This window comes from Callithrix jacchus, chromosome 6, assembly GCF_049354715.1.
Source record: "Callithrix jacchus isolate 240 chromosome 6, calJac240_pri, whole genome shotgun sequence".
In the NCBI taxonomy this organism is placed as follows: domain Eukaryota; kingdom Metazoa; phylum Chordata; class Mammalia; order Primates; family Cebidae; genus Callithrix; species Callithrix jacchus.
The window spans coordinates 50957203-50977351 of record NC_133507.1 but is presented as its reverse complement, the minus strand read 5'-3'; the positions used below and the strand labels follow the sequence as shown (position 1 = coordinate 50977351).

The 20149-nt window shown below is 39.2% G+C and overlaps 1 protein-coding gene and 1 long non-coding RNA gene across 7 annotated transcripts in view; one reads left to right on the top strand and one right to left on the bottom strand.

The window, feature by feature from the left end:
- Positions 1-9440: 9440 nt before the first annotated feature.
- Positions 9441-13546, bottom strand: LOC144576628 (uncharacterized). The gene is made up of 2 exons (XR_013518858.1): positions 12500-13546; positions 9441-12307 (listed from the first exon to the last, which is right to left on the bottom strand). It is a non-coding gene; the product is annotated as an uncharacterized LOC144576628 (long non-coding RNA).
- ZNF385B (zinc finger protein 385B) overlaps positions 13030-20149 on the top strand; it is a 400251-nt gene continuing 393131 nt past the window's right edge. For all 6 annotated transcript variants that reach the window (XM_078327336.1, XM_035304435.3, XM_035304434.3 and 3 more), the window contains exon 1: positions 13030-13490. The gene's annotated coding sequence lies outside the window, so the exon portion shown is untranslated. The remainder of the gene's footprint in view (positions 13491-20149) is intronic.

Here is a 20149-nt window from a genome sequence, read left to right as displayed (position 1 = left end):
ATTACGGTTTATTCAAATGAATTGTCATTGTGTCTAATTTTGATTTGGCTGGTGCAGATTTCTTGTATTTACTTTGTTTCCCTCAATGTCATTATATAATGTAAAATATGACCTGGCTTTTAAAAAAATGCTTACCTTACCAAAGATGCACTCAGTAAATCCCCTTTACACCCCATCCACTGTAATCTTTGCACCTCAAGTATATAGAATTAGACTAATTATAATCACAAGTTTATGAATATTATCATCATACATTCATTCAAAAGTCATCCATCTATTTACCTACCTATCATATCCAAATTGATCTATAGATTTAATATTGTACTAAACATAACAATATATTATAAAGCTATTATAATTAAGGTGGAACTTAATAGTGTCAATGGTCAGGGACATTACTTTATAAATTGACCAGTGGAACAGAACAGAGGACCTGAGGTAAATTTGTGTACCATTTTCTTTACATCAGAGGGGATATTGTAGATCACTAAGGAAAGGAGATACCATTGAGTAAGTCGAGCTAGGAAAAACTGTGGATCACCAAGATTGACTACAGATGGATTAAGAACTTAAATGTTGAAAGATAAAATATTTAGAAGACTATAGGTGAATACCTTTCTAACTGTAGGTACAGAAGGATTTCTTAAACATAATACAAAAGTACTAATTTTAAGATTAATAAATTTGACTACTCTAGAATTAAAAACTTGTGCTCATCAAGTCCTGTTCAAAAACAAAAAGACAAGCCCGAAACTTGGGGAAAATGTTTGCAGCACACCTAACTGACAAGAATCAGAACTGAACTACGTAAAGAATTGCCACAAATTAGAAATGATAAATACCTGGTTTTTTTTCCTATTCCCACCTACTTTCCCCTGCTCTTTTATTTTTGACTCTGATTCCCTTATCAAGCCAGCAACAAATTGGATATTGTCTGAACAAGTTGCTTACTGCTACATCTGTGCCATTTCCTTTGGTTAGAATACTTCTGCCACCACCAGCTGGACCACTGACATTCCATATACTTCTCTTATCATTCCCTAGAACCATCCTTGATGAATTCAACTCATCACTGCTTATTCCCTCAGAGTTCATAGAGAATCAATTCAAATTTGGTTGCTATGTTCCTCCTCCTCCTCCTCTTCTTCCTCCTCCTCCTCTTCCTCCTCCTCCTCCTCTTTCCCCTCCTCTTTCTCTTCTTCCTCCTCCTCCTCCTCCTCTTTGTACAGGCTGGTCTTGAATGCCTGGGCTCAAGCCAGCCTCCTGCCTCAGCCTCCTGAGTAGCTGGGACTACAAGCATTCACCACCATGCCTGGCTTTACATATTCTTCTTGAATTGATTTTTTTAGACATCCTGTATACTCTGCTACATTTCAAGTTTTCCTAAATATAAGAACTCTTGTGTTACATTCTGTTTTCATGGTTTTCCTTCTGCCTGGATTTTTTATCCCATAGCTTAGCACAATGTTGTGCACGTGTTGGGTATCTAGTAAGTGAAAGTTTCTTTTATGGACTAACTGATTGCAAACATAAAGATTTTACTGAGTTTAATAATAAACTCTTTAAAAGTAGAACAAAATAAAGGTGAATTTATCCAAGGAAGTGAAAAGAAAGAAAAAGGAAGCAGTTCACACAAATAAATACCTAATAGAGATCTCAGACAAGTTATGTAGACATATGGAAGAAATTTAAATATATCCATTTACGAAGAAATTGTGAAGTAGGAAGAAAGCTATGTAAATAAGCCAAATTAAGGAAAAATTACATATTAGAGTAGAGAAAGACAATAAGCAGCAAGTTTCAGAAAACATTTCAAATAGGCTGGCAACAAATGAAAGTAAATGACTGGACTAATTAGGGTTATAAGCAAGAGATTGTTTGAAGATAAAAACCCAGATGTGCATATGCCTCTTTAGCAAAAGCAGGTGGAGAGCTACCTTTTTAAGACAACAATTTTCCTGAAACAACAGATGTAGACATTTAAAAAAAAAAAAGTTACCTGCAAGTAAATTAGACAAGGCAGCAATTTCAGATAACCTGAGTTCATAATTTTTACAAAAAAGGAAGAAGCATCATTGATTTAGACATTTAGATGATATAAGTTATAAGAGTTTCAAAAAGATGAGGCTATAACATGATGGGAATTTATCCATCAATTAAAGGTTATATAAGTTAAGCAGTGAATTTAGTCTGGGCATTTAAGGCTCTCCAATTTCTTTGGTTACTCAAAGATATTTGAATGAAGGTAATTATTTGTAAATTAGTATTTCACATTACCCTCTAATAGTGAAATACAATAAAATGAGGTTTTATCTGTGCTTCATATTAAAGCTGTTGAGTTACTCAGGCACCAAAAGATCTAATTATAAAGCTGGTTCACATGTAAGGTATGTTCATGACAGGAATCCTGAGGGCAGGATTTCAGCACAACAAGGTTTCATCAGCACCACTCCGGTGCCTAATACATGCCTAAAGCCATGTATTACGTGTTGCAACCTCAACAGCAACATTTACTAGATAGTAATGCCATACCTAGGGTTGCATGAAGCTCTGTCAGATTAGGTCATAGAAAGAATGATGTTTTCAAAGATTCTGCATTCTGTATGCATGCATGATGGCTTTAGACACATCCAGTCATTCGTTTGGTCAGCCATGGAAGGCACCTGGGGTAAAGTAAGAAGTGTGGTGGCTTTGGAGTCTGAAAATATGGGAAGCCCAGGCTCTGTTATGCACTTGCTGGGTGACCTTGGGCAAATTGAGACTCTCTCTGAGCTTCATCTGATAAATGAAGTTGGGGAATTAGGGTTGTGGTGAAATATCTCTTCTACAGGGTTATTGTGAGGATTAATTTTGATCATACCTATGAAAACACTTTTTCAATCCCTGACAATCTCTAAAGGAAGAAAGGCCAAAAAGGATGAGAACTGAGAAGAAGTCTTGGGTTTTAGAATCAATATATCCTTGATGGTGTTGGAAGTGGAAATTTGATTGAGGATATGATGGATTTGATTGAAGAGAAGGTGAGAAAGTGCAGACAGCAAGTGGAGGCAGTTCTTTTTTTTCCCCAGGAAGTTTCTTGTTTCTAAAAATAGGTTAAACTTTTAAATGAGAGATTATGTCTTATGTATTTTTATATGTCTTTCTCCACTCTAGCTACATAGAAGAGTATTATGTGCACACATGCTCTTAAAATATTGGTGAAATAAGTGTTGATGACGAAGGAAAGAGCAAAAGAAGACAACAGCTTTAGGTGAAGAAAATTTAAGGATGTTTTTGTTTCATGGCTTTTCTCATTTTAAGAATAGGCTGCTGATGTATCAATTGTAAGAGGTCAGACTGACTAATGTAAGAAAGATGGAAGGTTTGCAGAGACGCAGTCATCTCAAATGATGGAGCCAGACAAGAGGAAGTAGGATCAAGAATACTGTGGAGGAATGCTGTACTGAATGCAGCAAAGGAAATTGGCATTAAGACCACATAGAGGTCTTACCTTGGACAGCAAAAGAGAAATTCTGAGGTGTTTCTTGTCATGAGGAAGAAAGTTGACGATGCTCAAGTCAGATGGGTTCTACCTTCCAGGAGTGCAAGAGTTAAGCTTTTCCTGCTGCATAGGAGCGTGGGTTGGGGGTTCTGACGTGTTTGAATGTTCCCTAAGAGGTTAATACGAGATAAGAAATGGATAGTTGAAAAGGACCTGGGGTAGGGATATCAGGATGTCAGGAGTGATGAAAAGAGGAGACTGATTGAGAACTACAGGTTAAGAATGGTGGAGTGGGAGGGCTTAGGGGCTAGATACTTACTTATTTTTAAGTGAGTGCAGGGCAAGAAAGGTATGCTGATGCTCTGCTGAATTTTCACCTCAGACCACCTAACCTGATAGTATACTTTTTCTTCTTTCAATGGAAGAAGGTAAGCAGGGAACCTGGCTTACAACTTGAAAATTGTTTACAAGAAATAAGCTTTTGAAATAGAGGTGAAGAAAATCAATATGGAAAATTTGGAATTACTGTGAAAAAGAAACATTCATAATTGAAATTGTCCAGAGGTGGCACGGGTTGTCTTGAAAAACACAAATTCCCAGCAATAGGGAAGCTCATCCAGGCCACGGTTTATAATAATTGGTTACAATTAAAACAAATGAAATTTAATGGATAAGCTTAAGTGGCATTTTACTACTCACCTAGCTGGGATATGCCTTTTTCTTCTGTGTCCAAATGTGTTTTAATATTTATTAGTTTTTATTAAATAAAATAAATACATAGATAAGAACAGAAGAAATTTAGGTTTCAAAAACCCTAGGGTTTCAGCAGATATTTGAACTAGATTGAGCATCACAAGTCTGCTAAAGCTGATAGTGCATACTATTCATCTCTGCCAATGGCTTTTTGAAAAGCCCTATTACTTTGATAACAAAAGTTAATATGTGAATATATTCTGCTTATAAAAAGTTTAGTGAATGTATAGTAGGATAATTTATTTGTATTATTCCTTTGTTGTTGGGCACTTAATTTGTTCCAAAGTTTCCATATTCAAACAATGATATAATAAATAGCTTTGTACATTCTGCTTTGCTTAGGTCTGTTACTGTGTCTCTAGAATAACGTGGGATTACTGTGTTAAAGCACATGCTCATCAATGAGGTAACTTCCTGAGAGGATGTATCAATTTACAGACCCATCAACAATGCATGAGAGAATCCCGCATTGTTTAATAGTCTCATATAACATATAATTACATCCTTAATATGATGAAGAAAATAAAATGTGAACTCCTCTCTTCCTAGCTTTTTAAATCAGGAAAACCTAACATATGTGAAAGAAATATCTGATGGTATATGCCACAAAATACAATTGTGGAAATGTGTTCATGTATGTACTATGTGAGTTATGCAGTGTGCTTGAAATGTTGTCAATCAAAATGTTTATAAATTGATTTATATGGATATGTTTCACATTTCTTTCAATCTTTTCGGGCATTAATTTATTTTGCTTTGTTGTGATCATGCTATATTCCATGATCTTCTTCTTTATACATTATCATTAATAATTTTTCATGTTACCACAAAGTTCTAACAAACATCATGTATGAGAATAGGTACATAACATTTTTTTAATGAGACGTGTTTAACCATTCCCTTTAAAGTGTCTTCAGTTTTTACTGTTATTAGTAAAGCTATGATAAATCTTTTTGGTGGGCCCTTTTCCCCCACATTTAACATTAAGTCTAGAACATATAGTCCTAGATTAAAATTGCCAACTGAGTCAACAGGAATAATTATTATAAGAGTTTGATAAATAGGGTAAATTGCTGTTAGGAAAAGCAGTTGAGCCAATGAATATCAATTCTGCTAGAATTGTTATCTTAATAACTTTTTAAAAGTGTGCTAATTTGATGCTATCTCATTCTATTTTAAATCAATGTTTATTTTTAGCAGGCATGAACATTGCATAGACCTGTCCTTTGTCTATAGAAAATTATCCTTTTAATTCATTTCTCAACCTTCGCTATTGATGGACAATTATTTGCTGTGGGAAGCTGTTCTGTGTGTTCACATTATTTGGCAGCATTCTGCCTTTACGGCATCCCTGACTTGCACCAACCAAAAAATGTCTTCACATACTTTGCCAATTATCCCACAGGGGACAAATCAGACTTTCTAAAGAATTTTTTAAGCAAATACGTTTTTAAAATGTAGTAAACTGTCTATTTGGTTGTCCTATTTCAAAAGTTTAGATGTTTGTATCAAAAGTGAGAAACCTTCATTCATGAAATAGCTGCAAGTGGAGGCAGGCCAAAATGTGACGAGGCTCATAGAGGTAAACTCAGCAAGTGTCATGATAGTGCCAAAGTTGAACAATAGGGAAACAGAGGCTCAGGAAATTTAGTTCAATGCCCAAGATCACGGTCCAAGAAGATGACACTAGCACTTTTGTCCTCCAGGCTTCAGATTTCTTCATAACCCCATCCTATGGCTCATGCCACACCTGATCCCCATTATAATTCAGCTGGGTCTATCTCCTTTCTGAAATCTTTTTCAGAAAATCCACCTGAGCTGCAATGATTTCTTCCAGTCCCCTAGAATATGCCTATATTAGCATGGAGTTGTTCAGGTAATGTTTGATGTTTAAACAATTGTCACTTATACTCTAGGCTTGATCCTAATGGCTTGAAAACTCTTGAAAGGTGCTTGGATAAAGGGCTCTGACCACCAAGGACATTCATAAAATACTATCAGTTAGGTCAGCTTCAATAACATTTTGAGGTTTTTGTTGTTGTTGTTAGGATTTTGATGGCTCCTTAAATTGGCCAAGTAATGCTAGCCCCTTATGAAAAGGGGGAAATAAATTTTGACCTGCAGTTAAAAACTGGGAAATGTCAGCAAAAACTATTTTCAAATTGAAAGGGTTATTAGTATATTATCTTTAATAAAAATGAGAGACGGGAAAAGGGATTGCTGAATTAGAAAATGAGGGAAGGCGCAGGGACCTGACAAGCAAAGTGAAAATGTAACATACTAAAGGGGAGACAACAGGGAGATAAGTACTGGATAACAGGAAAAGCAGCAACCATTGTTTGGTCGATAGTAAAACCAATATTATTTCTACGGCTTGTGAATTATAAACTCCATGTTGTTTACCATTCTACCCCTGGTGCTTAGTGGAAAGACTTGTATATTAAATACAGAATAATTATTAAAATGATTGAATGACTGCCTGGACCTGGCTTCTTGAAAGTCACTTCTTTTGTTGCAGCAGGGAATCAGGTCCTGTCCTTTATTTGAGTGTGCATAAGAATGGAAAATTTGGCTGGGCGCATTGGCTCACGCCTGTAATCCCGCACTTTGGGAGGCCGAGGTGGGTGGATCATGAGGTCAAGAGATCAAGACCATCCTGGCCAATATGGTGAAACCCTGTCTCTACTAAAAATACAAAAATTAGCTGGGCATGGTGGCACGTGCCTGTAGTCCCAGATACTTGGGAGGCTGAGGCAGGAGAGTCGCTTGAACCCAGGAGGCAGAGGTTGCAGTGAGCTGAGATCGCACCACTGCACTCCAGCCTGGCCTCAGAGCAAGACTCTGTCTTAAAAAAAAAAGAGAGAGAGAGAGAGAGAGAGAGAATGAAAAATTCCTAGGGGCATTTAAGCTTGCATTGAAAATCTACAACTAGTTTAGTAGTCCTAGGCACTGAAGGCAGTGCATGAATGCAAACAAAATATAAGGAATAGCTCATAGCTTTAAGGGCTTGACAATCTTATTGAAAAGATGAAATAGGAAGTAGCTACTATCTTTAAGGAGTTGTTTAAGGAGGTCCAGCTGGTCAATAATCAAAAAAAGATGAGAGGTCAAAAGTTGCAACGTATTTATAATTTATCAATAAATAGGGATCTTTCTCCTCAGTCTTCTCAACTCCTTTCAGGCAGCCCTGCATTAAGGAAACTAGGTTGAGAATGGCTTCAAGAGCTATGGTGACAGTAGTTGTACACATGAAAAACAGGAAATGTAAAACAACTTACTACGCAAATGGATACTGAGTTGCTGTTTTGCACTATATGTGAAGTTTTATAAAAGACAAAAGAACCAGTAGGATATGATTTATCTCTTCAGTGAAACTTATATTCTAATCAATCCTTTAACCTCAAGAAGTAGCATACAAAGAGCTTTTTACAGCTGAGATAAACCTGGGTTAGAATTGCGACTCCGCCAGTTTGTGATCTTGAGTATATCACAAACTTACAGATTCTCACTTTCCCCATTTGTAAAATGATATTAACAATTTATCCTACATAGGCTCCTCATAACAATAAAATGAGACAATGCACACGTACAGTGTCTGGACACAGCATCCTTTAATAAGGGCTAAGCGTTGGCTATTTAGACACTAAAGCTTTTTGAAAGTTATTCAACACAGTAAATTCAACAGTAGTTTATCTGAAATTATGGTATTGGTTAAAATGGAAAACTATTTAAAAATACAATTTGAAATCAAAAGATACTAGTCATTGGGGAGTTTCCACTGTTACTAGGCCTGCTACTAGGCAGTTATGAGTTATCTGCCCAAGGGAACAAATTGAAAAACTGAGCCTAGAAAATAATGCAGCATTTTTGAAAGGAGTGTTACTATGTTCAGATTTATAAAAGGTGGAGGAAAAGTCAAAATTGCATATGCAGTTAAAAGAAGATTAATTATTTTATATTTATCTCGGAGCAAAGAGCCAAACTGGGGAATAAGTGTTAACCACGGCAATCACCTTGCAATCTAATCAGGAAAGGATTTGGGGTATTGTAAAATCAGTGCAGTCTTCATCTTGGGGCCCAAGGCAGTGCTGGATTAGGTTTCAAAGGGACAGATGCATAACAAGAAGCAGTGTTATTACTGCAAAGCCATGGTTAGAGTCTAGAAGGAATACTTTTACAATATTAATCACCTCTGGACACAAAAGATACTACTGCCCCAGAGAGGGGCATGATGTCACAGCAAAGCACCAATTCCACTAAATCTCAAGAAAATAAATTTATAGGAGGAAAGAGTGAAAACAAACGGCTCAGTCACACTTGGGAAAATATTAAATAATTAATCTAAAAATATCAAGATAAATCATAATGTATTCAATGTAAAAAAGGAAGACACGTTAGTGAGCAAGGAATTTAAATACATGGTCCTTCTCTGCTAAGAGTATTCAAATAAAAAAGGAAGATGAAAGGGAACCCAATTTCCAGTTAAAAAATAATTATAGGCCAAGATGACAATTCCTTTTCAAAGAATACTAATGATTCACACAAAAACAATCTCCCAAGACAGAGACAGAAGAAAATAACAGCATAGTTTCTCAAGTAAGCTTGAGATGTAAGGAGTTTTGTATCCTTTCACCTTCCAAATACATAAGCTATGGTTAGATTTAAAATAGATTTAAAAATGAGACAAATGTAAAACACAAATTTACAACTCAGAAACAACTTTAAGATTTACAGTTAAAATAAACTATACCTTTTCATACATTTTTAGAGATACAGGTCTAAGTCAAATTTGAAACTTTTACCTAAAATCATCTCATTAGCCTCAAAGATCTATCAATTCCATTATTTTTTCCAAACATACAAGAAAATGATACTGAAAATTAACTGATCAATAAAACCCCGATTTTTTGTTACAATTCATTTTTATTTATCTTGAGTGGGCAGACCTCCTTAAGACAATTACTATTAGTGTCTTTGAAGAAATACTTTTTAACTGAGCCTGAGTTAGGACTGCTAAGAACAAATGTGATAAAGCATCTATCCCATTAATTTCTCACAATATGTGAAAGTTGAAATAAAATACAGAATCTTCTGACATATGCAAGATATTCATGCACCCTTGTAAACAAATATAATTTAGTAGCCTATTGTGAAATGTCAATATTTTCTTTCTTCCAGTTGTATGTTGCTTTACAAGTCTCAGACATTTTTTTTTTTTTCTGATTTTTTTTTTTTTTTTAATTTTTTATTGGATTTTAGGTTTTGGGGTACATGAGCAGAGCATGCAAGACAGTTGCGTAGGTACACACATGGCAGTGTGCTTTGCTTTTCTTCTCCCCTTCACCCACATTTGGCATTTCTCCCCAGGCTATCCCTCCCCACCTCCCCCTCCCACTGGCCCTCCCCTTTTCCCCCCAATAGACCCCAGTGTTTAGTACTCCCCTTTTTAAAAAATTTCTAGTACATTGTTAACCTCATCGCCAAATATTGGAGATAAACCTCCTATTTGCTTCCAAGTAGTTGTTAACTAAACTCTAATTGGCATTTGTCAGGTGTTTTACAGTTTGCAAAATAATCCCCATTTGCTTTGGTCTGTGGGATAATCCTATGAAGAAGGAGTATTTCTTTTTTGATATCAAAGGAGAAAAACTGAAGTTTAGAAGGAATGAAAAGTAACAGGTAACTAGTAAGTAAATGCAAAGTCAGAACTCAAGCCCTGCTCATCCAACACAGGAACTTGTATTTCCCCATTACTTGACACTGGAGCCATTTAAAAGTAGTTATCAGAAAGGGTTCCCAGTGAAGATGATTGAAAAACCAAATAGGATTAATAAGACACTTTGAATGAATGTTTGCAGAATACTGCAAAAACAACGGAGGAAAAGAGAAATATTAGAAAGACAACTATAACCACTGGTATTGTGTGTTCCTGTACAGTCTCCAAAGTGTTCTCTATACATCATGTCTCCTGAATATTACTGTAATCTATGGAGACAAGGCTGACTTAGTCTTGTTTTACAGGACTGAATTCTAGGCTTGAAAGCTACAGCTGAAGTTTAACTTTGGGTTTTCTGCAGTCAAATGCTCTACCACTGTGCTATAGCCCCAGACTTTGGGTTTTCTAATCCTATCTAGTCTGGTTTTCTCTATTGCAGGAGTGTTTTCAAAATATGGCCCCTGCCTGGGAACCAGAGTCTCACTGATGGCTGCAAAGAGATTCAAAATGTCTGTAGGCCCCTGTTTTACAATATGACATCTTTAAAAAAAATGTTTCCATAGGTTTTTGGGGGACAGGTAGTATTTGGTTATGTAAGTTCTTTAGTGGTGATTTGTGAGATTTTGGTGCACCCATCACTCGAGTAGTATACATCTTATGTGTGAACTCATTTCCATTTCTCATATAGTAAAACTAAGGGAACTATGAGGTCTCCAAATTTGTTGATGTTCCTTGTTATCACCAAGTTATTTATCCACTGGAAAGTGTAAACTCGTGAATGCAGTTAAAAGGAATTTGTCTAGCTAAGGTCTTCAATATTTAGGAATCAATGTACCACATACTTCATAAACACAAAAAGTAGGAAAAACAAACTTAAATTAGTCCTTTTCTGTTATGTTCCTTCTTGATACTTGGGATCTTTCCTTAATAAGCTAGCCTTCCAGTGTTGCTGTTATCCTGACCACTCTCCTAATGCCCCAAGCCTAGGGCTATAGTTCCCTGCATTGGTTTACTCCATTATTGCCAGGAATGAGCCATAATGGTTCCAGGAAAGCTGTGCTTGGAGGCTTTGAGGACAGGAGAATCCCCTATGTCAGGTAATACTGGAAAGGCATGGTCAATGACAAGTTATACAATAGGAATACATTTGCAATCAGAAAATCTGGACAGAAGCTGTTTTTTCTCTATATATTTAAATATTGTGTTTTTAAATTTAACATTGTTTCCGTATTGAAGTGCATTTAGAAAGGAGGCACTGCAATTGTTTCAATGCTTGGGGCTCACTCCAGAGGCCTTAATCCTGTCTTGGCTAGGGACCTGAAGGGCAGGATTCTTAGTCAGTTATGTCACAGGTGAAAAACTGGGAGCTGTCTGCATGTATTTCATGCTTCTTTCAGCTGTTAGGAAATGCAACCCTCAAATTATTCTCTGCATAAGTCTTAGCTATAGGTGATTAAAAATAGACAGGGAGGAGGGAAGGATATAGTTGCAGTTTGCAGGACATAAAAAATGCACATGCTGCTAAATTGTGCAAGCCACGGAGAACACTTCTCACAGGTGTTCCACTCTGCAGAGGTTACTCATTTGCCTCCAAGTGCAATCCAAGGTGTTGACTGGAGACTTTAAGGGGCCCTCACCCTTTTTCTGAATCTTAGATTCGTGGAGACACCAATACTTACCTGAGTTCAGAGGCAACCCTGACACACCACACTGTTCCCAACTCTGAAGTGCAGGGCACTGGAAGCTGGTTGTTTTCCTCAAGGAAGGTTTTTGCCTCTGGAATTTCCTGCTTTTCGCAGCCTGCCAGAGCTCTGCCTTACTGACCTTCAGGGACTTGTGAAAGACTTGTTTTCAATATACCCTTTACTGATGAGAAGAGATCTTAAGATCATAATTTTGTAAAAAAGATTTTAAGCAATTATCATAGCTCATGTTCTTTTGGGTTAAAATGATTGAATTTTGGTGCTGTCCTTCTGTAGCAACTTCAAATAAGGTACAGTTTTAAGAATAAACACACCAATAAGCGCCTGTCCTTAGAATTGAGACTGCCGACCTAGATGTGAAGATATTTGGATTCTAAAAATAGAAAACTGTAAGTCAGATTTATGTCCTTTCTCACCCTGGTACCTCAGATGTGCTGGTGCTTGCATTAACCCTATATTCCAAGGTGAGTTATAAACACAACCTGCTCCTTTAGAAAGCTCTAGGATGTTGTGTTTGTGTGTTTGTCACATCTCAAGCCCACCCTGGGAGAACAACATTGGATTTGGCTGGATGTTAAGATATTTATTCTAGACGATTCCACCAAGACATTAACAGCTGCAGGATTAATTATTTACGGAGTGAGTGTCAATCATCTGAGAGAAGAACCAAAGAAAAATGTTTTAAGATCATCTGGTTAAAAAAAAATCTCTGCTATATAATACAGCTCTCTGGTCATTTATGACTCTTGAACTTCTCCCCAAAGAAGTAATCTCAGAAAACTGCTCTTTAAAATTATTTTCCCTTTCTTAAGTGTTCTAAGTGTTTTCCCTTTCAGAACCAAGTACCTTGGCCATGTTTGCACTAATTTTCAGAAGATGCCCTCTACCTCAGGGTAACCGATGACAGATTTTAGTTTTGAAAACTTAAATACGGAAAAGAAATCCGGAGGAATATGAGCCCCCCGCCCACTAGACTTTCAGATCCGCGGCGAGGCTGCGATGCCTTCTGCGCTGCGGGCCTTCCCGGCTCCGCTAATTATGCCGAGGCTGCTCGCTGTGGTCTGCGAGCCCAGGGCTGGTCAGAGACGAAAAACATAGTCGGTCTGACGATCTGCAAGAAGAGTTTCACTCTGGCTTGACTAATATTGGAAGCATCCGCCCCACGGCGCGGCTTGGCATCTCGGCTTTGGGACCCCAGCCATTGCCAAAGATCTCTTCAGGACGCGAGCCCTGGGGCTGAGGACCGCGGCGGACCCCTGGTCGGGACGGAGCCTCCTCTGGCTGGCAGTGCGCGCACGCCTGGAAAGGCGGGATTTAAGGCAGCGATGCTGCGGGAGGCTCTGCAGTGTCAAGGAGCCCCCGAACGGTCCCGCCTCATTCCCTCTAGTGTGTGTGCCTCGCAAGTCTCTGCTTGGTAAACCGTCACAGCTTCGGCGCGCGAGAGTGGCGTTGGCACGGCCAAATCCCGGGGTCCTCGGCCAGGCCAGGGCAGCTGGCGGGCGGCGGCGCCGGGCCGGGCGCGCCCCGCGGGCTCCGGGCACACGCCCCTCACCTGGGCGAGGCCGGGCGCGCAGGCGCTCAGCGCGGGGACAGCGGCCGGGCGCTTAAGCCCCGCGCGGGCAAGAGTTGGACAGTTCCGGGGCCGCGCCGGGCCGAGCTATCGCCGGCGCCACCTCCACCTCCGCGGCCGCCACCGCTCTGGCTGCAGCAGATCGCGGGAGAACGTCTGCGCGAAGCCTGTGCAGCCCCGCGGGACCGCAGTCAACACCGGAGCGTGAGCAACAGCTTTCCGGCTGGAGGAGCCACTGCCCCACGCGTCCGCGGCCCGCGCGCCGAGGTAAGCTCCGGGCGCCCAGCCCAGCCCGGCATCCTCGGAATAGGCGCCCTCTGCTCGCCCGGCCCCCGCCCGCCTCCGCGTAGCGAGCGTGCACCTGGGCGCGCCGCCCGAGGTAACGGCTGGGAGGCCCCCTCCTGATAGAGTTTGCACCTTGTCCTGCAGTCCCACTTGTAGAAGAGGGCGCCCAGGCGCCTGTAGCTTCCACGACCTAATCCTAACTCCTGCGGACTCGCAAGAGTTAGGATTAGGTCGTGGAAGCCACAGGAGCAGACTCAGCTGTTCCCCAGGGTAGGCTCCAATTCCCAAGGACGGATGGAGAGGGGAGAGGACGAGGAGGGTGCCCCGCTGTGCTTAGCCGCAGCGCCTCCTCACCTGGGCTGGAAGTTTGGGGTTTTTCTTTCTCTCCCAGACCGGGAAACGAGTAGTTAATTAGGGGACGGAGGTGTGGGAGGAGGGTAGCAGTCGAAGCTTGGTGAGTCGCGGGTGAGTTCTGCAGCAGAGCCCAGATGAGATGGGGCGGAGGGGCACAGAGAAAGTCCCCAAAGTTTGCACTTGTTAGGAGCCCTGACGGGCGGCCTCGGCCACTAATCTCTGGTGAAGGTGTCAGCGCAGGGTGGGAGGACACTGTGGGACTGCGGAAGGGACTAGGAGAAGGGGAGGGGGAGGACCATCTGTTTCGCCACTGTTTTGTGCGGGGGCCTGTGGGGAGAAGGGAGAGCTGGCAGGACGATGCTTCCCTAGACTCTGGAGGACAAACAGTTTTCATGGTGAACCTGGATAGGAAGAGCTGTTCTTCAGGGGAAATAAATTGCCAAGAAGTATCCCCCGTCTCCCCACGCCCAAGAACACAAAATAAACGCGGCTTTGGAATGCTCTGAAAAGTTCTTGGGTTGGGAAACGTCTTCTTTCATTGTCACACAGAGATGAGGTTTGCAGTTCTGTTTGGTTTTTGCTTTGCTGAGGTATACACACCAAGGGGAATGCAAACTTTGTCGAGATGTAGTAGCAAAAAGATGTTCCTACAGAAGGAACAAAACATTTGTGTTATAGGGCCCAGCCTAAAGCATGGAAACTGGCAGCTTCCACACAGTTTATGAAACTGTGGGAAATGCATTTATCTAATTAAAAAGAAGGCTTTTCATAAAGTCAGTAAGCTACCTCTTAGATAAGTTAAAGGCTCGGGCTTGAAAGAACTCCCTTAAATGTTCCAGGGCCTAATTTCACCGGTTTTCAGCATCCTTTAATCTTATTTTAATGCCATATGTGCATTGAGTATGTGCTGCCCCTTCCCTGTAATAGATAAATGCCTTTAGAATGGAAAATACAGCATTGAAAGTTCTGTTACTTGAGGTTTTTAAGATGAAAAAAAAAATGCTTATTTGATCAAAGTGTTGGTTGTTTTTCAGATTCTATATTCCCATAAATTAAATATTTGTGGTATTGTAATTTACACTCTTACCTGTTTCCAAAAGTGATTTGAGGAAGCTTGGGATGAAAACCACAAATCAAATAGCTATTCTTATAGATCTCCTTGACCTCTCTTGGATGGATTTGTAGTAAAATACTTTGGGGAAGGTGAATTCTCCTAACAAAGGAAAAACTATTGTCCATTCTGGAATCATCCTGGTGATTTTAATGTTTTGCAGCATAATGTCTTATGTGCTTTGTTTGCAGTATATTATTTTACATTACATAAGTAATGATCCCTTTATGGAAGTTTAATAACCACTAAGTATCATGTATATTGAAAAAAATCATGTTGATATCTTACAGCATTTTAACAATATACAGATTCACAGAGCAAAAAGAAAACAATACATTTAATGTATTTTTCTTCAATGGAGGTAGACAGGAGACCAATGGAGGTGTCTCCTCTCCAGTCTAACCAGAGAAGGAACTGTCATTAGTACTTGTCACCCAAATGTGGCCAATTAGTGAGACCTGTCAACAGCTGGAGGATCACTTTAAAAAGTGTAACTATTAAATGAGGATTGATCAAAGCATATCAGGTGCTCCCAGCATTCTTTTTCTCAGGCAAGTGACCTGACTCAAAGAAAAAAATATCTTTCAAAACAATTCTGAGGTCTATACAGACTAATGCCATGTGGAGTCAGGCACCATGGAAAAGACAAGGATCTTAAGTCTTTGGACTGGCCACCCTGCCTGTCCTGCCCTAGACTTTTTCTCCCAGCTGAATCTGAAGATATCATTGCTTGATTTTTAACAGCAAGAATTTATATTTTTAAAAAATGAGCAATTAGCTAACTTCTTACAGGAGTGAGTTGTTCACAGAAATAAAGAGCAAAATTGCTTTCTGCTGTTCCCGTAATACCCTATCCTATATGTCTTCAAAGACCTAAAGAACAGGGAGTGTGTGTCTGTCCCAGTTTCCCATTGCTTTTTATGTGCCTGTGGTTTTTATTATATCCCTGCCACACCATTTCACTATCTCTATTTTGCCACCCCCCAACCCCCGATTCCTGTCTCTGTCCCCACTGTTTCTCAATATGGTCCTTTTATCTTTTCTTTTTCTTTCTTTCTTGTTTTTTAAAAAAATTCTGGGGATTTCTCTTCATCTCTGTTGCTTTATAGATTATAGGTTGTCTCCTTTTTGCTCTTTTGTATGTTACTTTTTATTCAGTTGTTTCTTTTTAATAGTGCTAGATTATTTCTTCCTGAAGTGACATCCTAGCTCTACTCTCCCTGCTAAATTTTACGTTTACATTTTGAATCACCTAAGAGATAATTTTGTATTTCTCTCAGGTGTCTCAACTCTAGCTGGTCTAACTAAGCTCTAATTAACTTTTCTCCTAAGTGAACAAGGATGACTTTGTGTCAATTTTAATATTTCTCCTAGTCACCGATGACCCTCCCAGTATCTTTGCCTTTCACATAAAATTCACAAACAAGTCAGACATAGTTCATCTCCATGATGTTTTATGATGCCTGCTTCTTCATCTTTCTATTCCCATGGTGGCTATTTTTTTTCAGTCTTCTTATCTCTTTCTAGAGACCACCACAATGGCTTCCTGACTCGTTTCCCATCTCCATTCTCTCCCAATTTATTTCACACTTCATTTTGCAGAATAAGCTTCCCAAAGAGAACCAAGCCTAATCACTGGCTAGTAAACTTTTCCTTAGTGTCCTACCGAGTGACATATTAAGCCCTCCTCAAACAGTGAAGAACTTCTGCGGTCCAGCCCCAAAGTAGCTCTGCATTTTTTACTTTGATCTCATTGGTTGATAGATCCAGTCATTAATTTATTAATTTCTCCAGTGAATATTTGAGTGCCTACTACATGACCAGCACGGCACTCAATAATTTTAAAAGCACCATGTGTATTGGCTCCATGATACATTTAAAATATTATTTTTCAATGTTGAACTCTATTAAAATATAATCTTAAGTGGTTGGAATGGAGTCCCAGAGATCCTACTAACTTCCGCTCCCTGCTCTTACTAGTCTTGAGACATCATCATAGAGTCCCAAGTCTCCTTGATGCAATTTGAGACTTCTCTAGGCTGAAGGTAGTATTTCCTTAACACAGCAGGTTGTCTTAGCTCTGTGTCATTGCTTATGCTGTTCCCTCTGCTAGTAAGGGGCCCTCTTACTTCCCTTCAATCATTTACACTTGTCAGAAAGTCAGTGCAATTGCTACATGCGTCCTGATCTCCCTCTGCACTCCAGCTTTTGCTTCAGCAAACCCTGTTATATTTTGCCTAACCTCTTCCCTGTGGACTACGAGTCAGAGTCTTCCAAATATATAGGTGCTTTCTGTATTCTCCCCTATGGGGTGGTGCACCCCTTGCTTAACATGGGACCTTCATTTCCTGAAATACCCAGCTCAGGGCCTGCCATATCATAGGACATCAACAAGAAATTTTAACTAGTTGGATTGAATTCTACGCAGTTCTGTAGTGCTAATTTATGTAATAACTATTTTATTAACACCTTAACAGGGCTCTTATAGTAGAACCAGTGCTTCTTAAACTTAGTGTGCATATAAATCATTACAAAAATCTTATTAAAATGCACATTCTGGTTGAACAGGTTTAGGATGAAGCCCAAGATTATGCCTTTCTCACAAGCTCCCAGGTAATTTTGAAATAGGTGATCCTTGAACCATGTTTTGAGAAGCAAGGCAGTAGATGATGCATAACATATTTGGGGTTTTCTAGCAGCCCCTGCCTCTCTGCCTGGAGATTGTCCTAGTTTGTTTCTGTTTCAATATTATTTTCTATTCTGAAAGTATGGTGGGCTTGGATATGCTTTCTGAAACTGAGTGGAAGGTTTGTTTATTCCCTGGGATTTTTACCTCATTTTACTGATACATGATTGCAGTTGCTAGTTCTCCTGACTACATTTTTCTCTGGCCAGTTGCATTGCTTGGTTAAATATTCCTTCTCATTTCCCTATCATATGTAGATCGCAGATTGTGAGATTGCAGCTGTTCTCCTTTCCCACTCTGGTTTGACTTCTTTTTATTTTGTCTCTGCTCTCTTGGTTTCTTACAATTCTCTTCAGGTGCCTTGGCTGACTCTATGCCCCACCTGTTTTCCTACTGCTTCCAAAATTTTTAAGCAAAAGGAGCACTGAAATAGGGCACAGGAGACTCAAGTTCTCTTTATTGCTAGGGTGAGATGTTGGGCACAGCTGTTTCTTTTCTGGGCTCTTGTATCACTTGTAGATGAAGGGCGTGGGTTACTTCCTGGGTCTACTTTACCACTAAAATACCATGTGGGATCTGCACATGGGGCAGAAGGAGCAGGTTGAGGGAAGGAAACGAAAATCTTCTGATGATGCTGGTGCTGATGTATGCCCCCGTCTGGTGCTCCTGTTTCAGGTTCCTGTTCTAGATAAACAACTTGAACTTTAGTTGTTATTCTAGCTCTAATTGAAGAAATATTCCTATTTCTTAAGAAAATGAATATTCATTGGCATCTTTGAATCCAGTTGTTCTCACCCTGGGATTCACACTGTAATCACTTTGGGAGCTTTAGAAAAACAGTGATGCTCTTAGCCATCTTTAGGGGATGCTTTCATATGTCAGTATTTTTAAAAAATCTCCCTCTTTCCAGACTGGATGGAGAACTACAAACTGGATGGACAACTACAGTAAAGGGAGTGTATTGTGGTATTTAGGAACACAGCATTTTGTCAAATCATGGCTTAGCCACTCACCACCAGCTTTGATAGCTTGTGGGTACGAGGGTTACTTAACTTCTTTGGCCCTCACTTTCTTTGTCTATGAAATGGGCTGACTTTGTTGCAGGATAATGTCTTTGGAGCCAGCAGTAGATACTATGCACACTGTGGTTATTCAAGAAATGGTAGTAGCTGTTTATCACCATAATGATACTATTAAAGCTTACATTCACTAACTGGTTAAGGGTTATCTTGCCTTTGCCAAGCTAACACTTTTCTTGACCCCTGGTCAGTTTCAGGACATTCAGCACCATGTGATCAGTCTGAAAAGAAATTTATGAGCATATTTTTCAGAAGTCAGTGAAAAAAATATGGAAGAAAGCATATATACTAACATGAAACAGTCACCCTTTTTTGATCTATTTGGTGCCACATCAACTCTATGATCTCATAAATAGATGGATGAAAATACATATAAACTGATACAAAAGATGACCAGGCTTTCATACCTCCTTTATGAAAAATGACTTAGTCTTTTAATAAAGACAGTTCTATCATCAACAAATAAAAATTGAAATTCATGGACCTAAGAGAGCATTTTATTTTGGAAATAAATATGAATGTAGAAAGCATTTACATTTCTGAGTTTATAATGGGAAATGGAATTTAAAAATAAAGAAGAAAAGCACACACAGAGAGCTATCCTGTGCTATGCAGGCCAAAGCTAATCAACTTTTTCTTTTCTTTTTGGCTGAGATTCTGAAATAGCCATTATGTTATTATGTTATCATTATATCAGCAAAACGAAGATTAGATAAATGGACATAAACAATATTAACCCAAGGCCCATATTCCCCTTTTCTGTTTTTTCTGTACACATCTGAAAATAAATAACAGAGGTGCGCTGTGATTCCAGTGGGCCTGGCAGAGCTACTCAGTCATGATTATCAGGGATTGTTATGCTGATATCCTTCACCTGTGAAAGAACTGTAGCTGAGTACTGTTTTCATTGTTTTCTCTTGGAATAAAAAGTTTCATTTCTGTATCATTTACTTTAGGATCAAGGAGAATATTTTCTGTTAAATCTTCACTAACAGCCTACTGTTTATTTTCCCTACTGTGATGCAATGTGTACTTTTTTATGACACAATTAAGACATGATGAAATTTTAAGAAGTACTTTGAGCTACACTAAGAAAAGGCCCATTGTGAGACATAATGAGTGAATTCTTCTAAATCTTTACTTCAGTATACAAGTGTTAAAACTGTGTTAAATTCTACAGGGAGCTGTGATTTTTGATGTGTGTTAAAGAGGTTCATCTGACAGATAGTGTGGTAAATAAAGTTTTCATGTCTAGAGGCCTGGACGCCTAGCAGTTAGCTTATAATGATTTCGATCCAGGGTTCAGTTTCAAATTCCTCTTAGGCTTAACAGATTCCTATTTCTGTGAAATAGGTTGGTGTAAAAGTAATTATAATTTTTGCCTTTATTTTTTAAATGGAGACCTAATAAT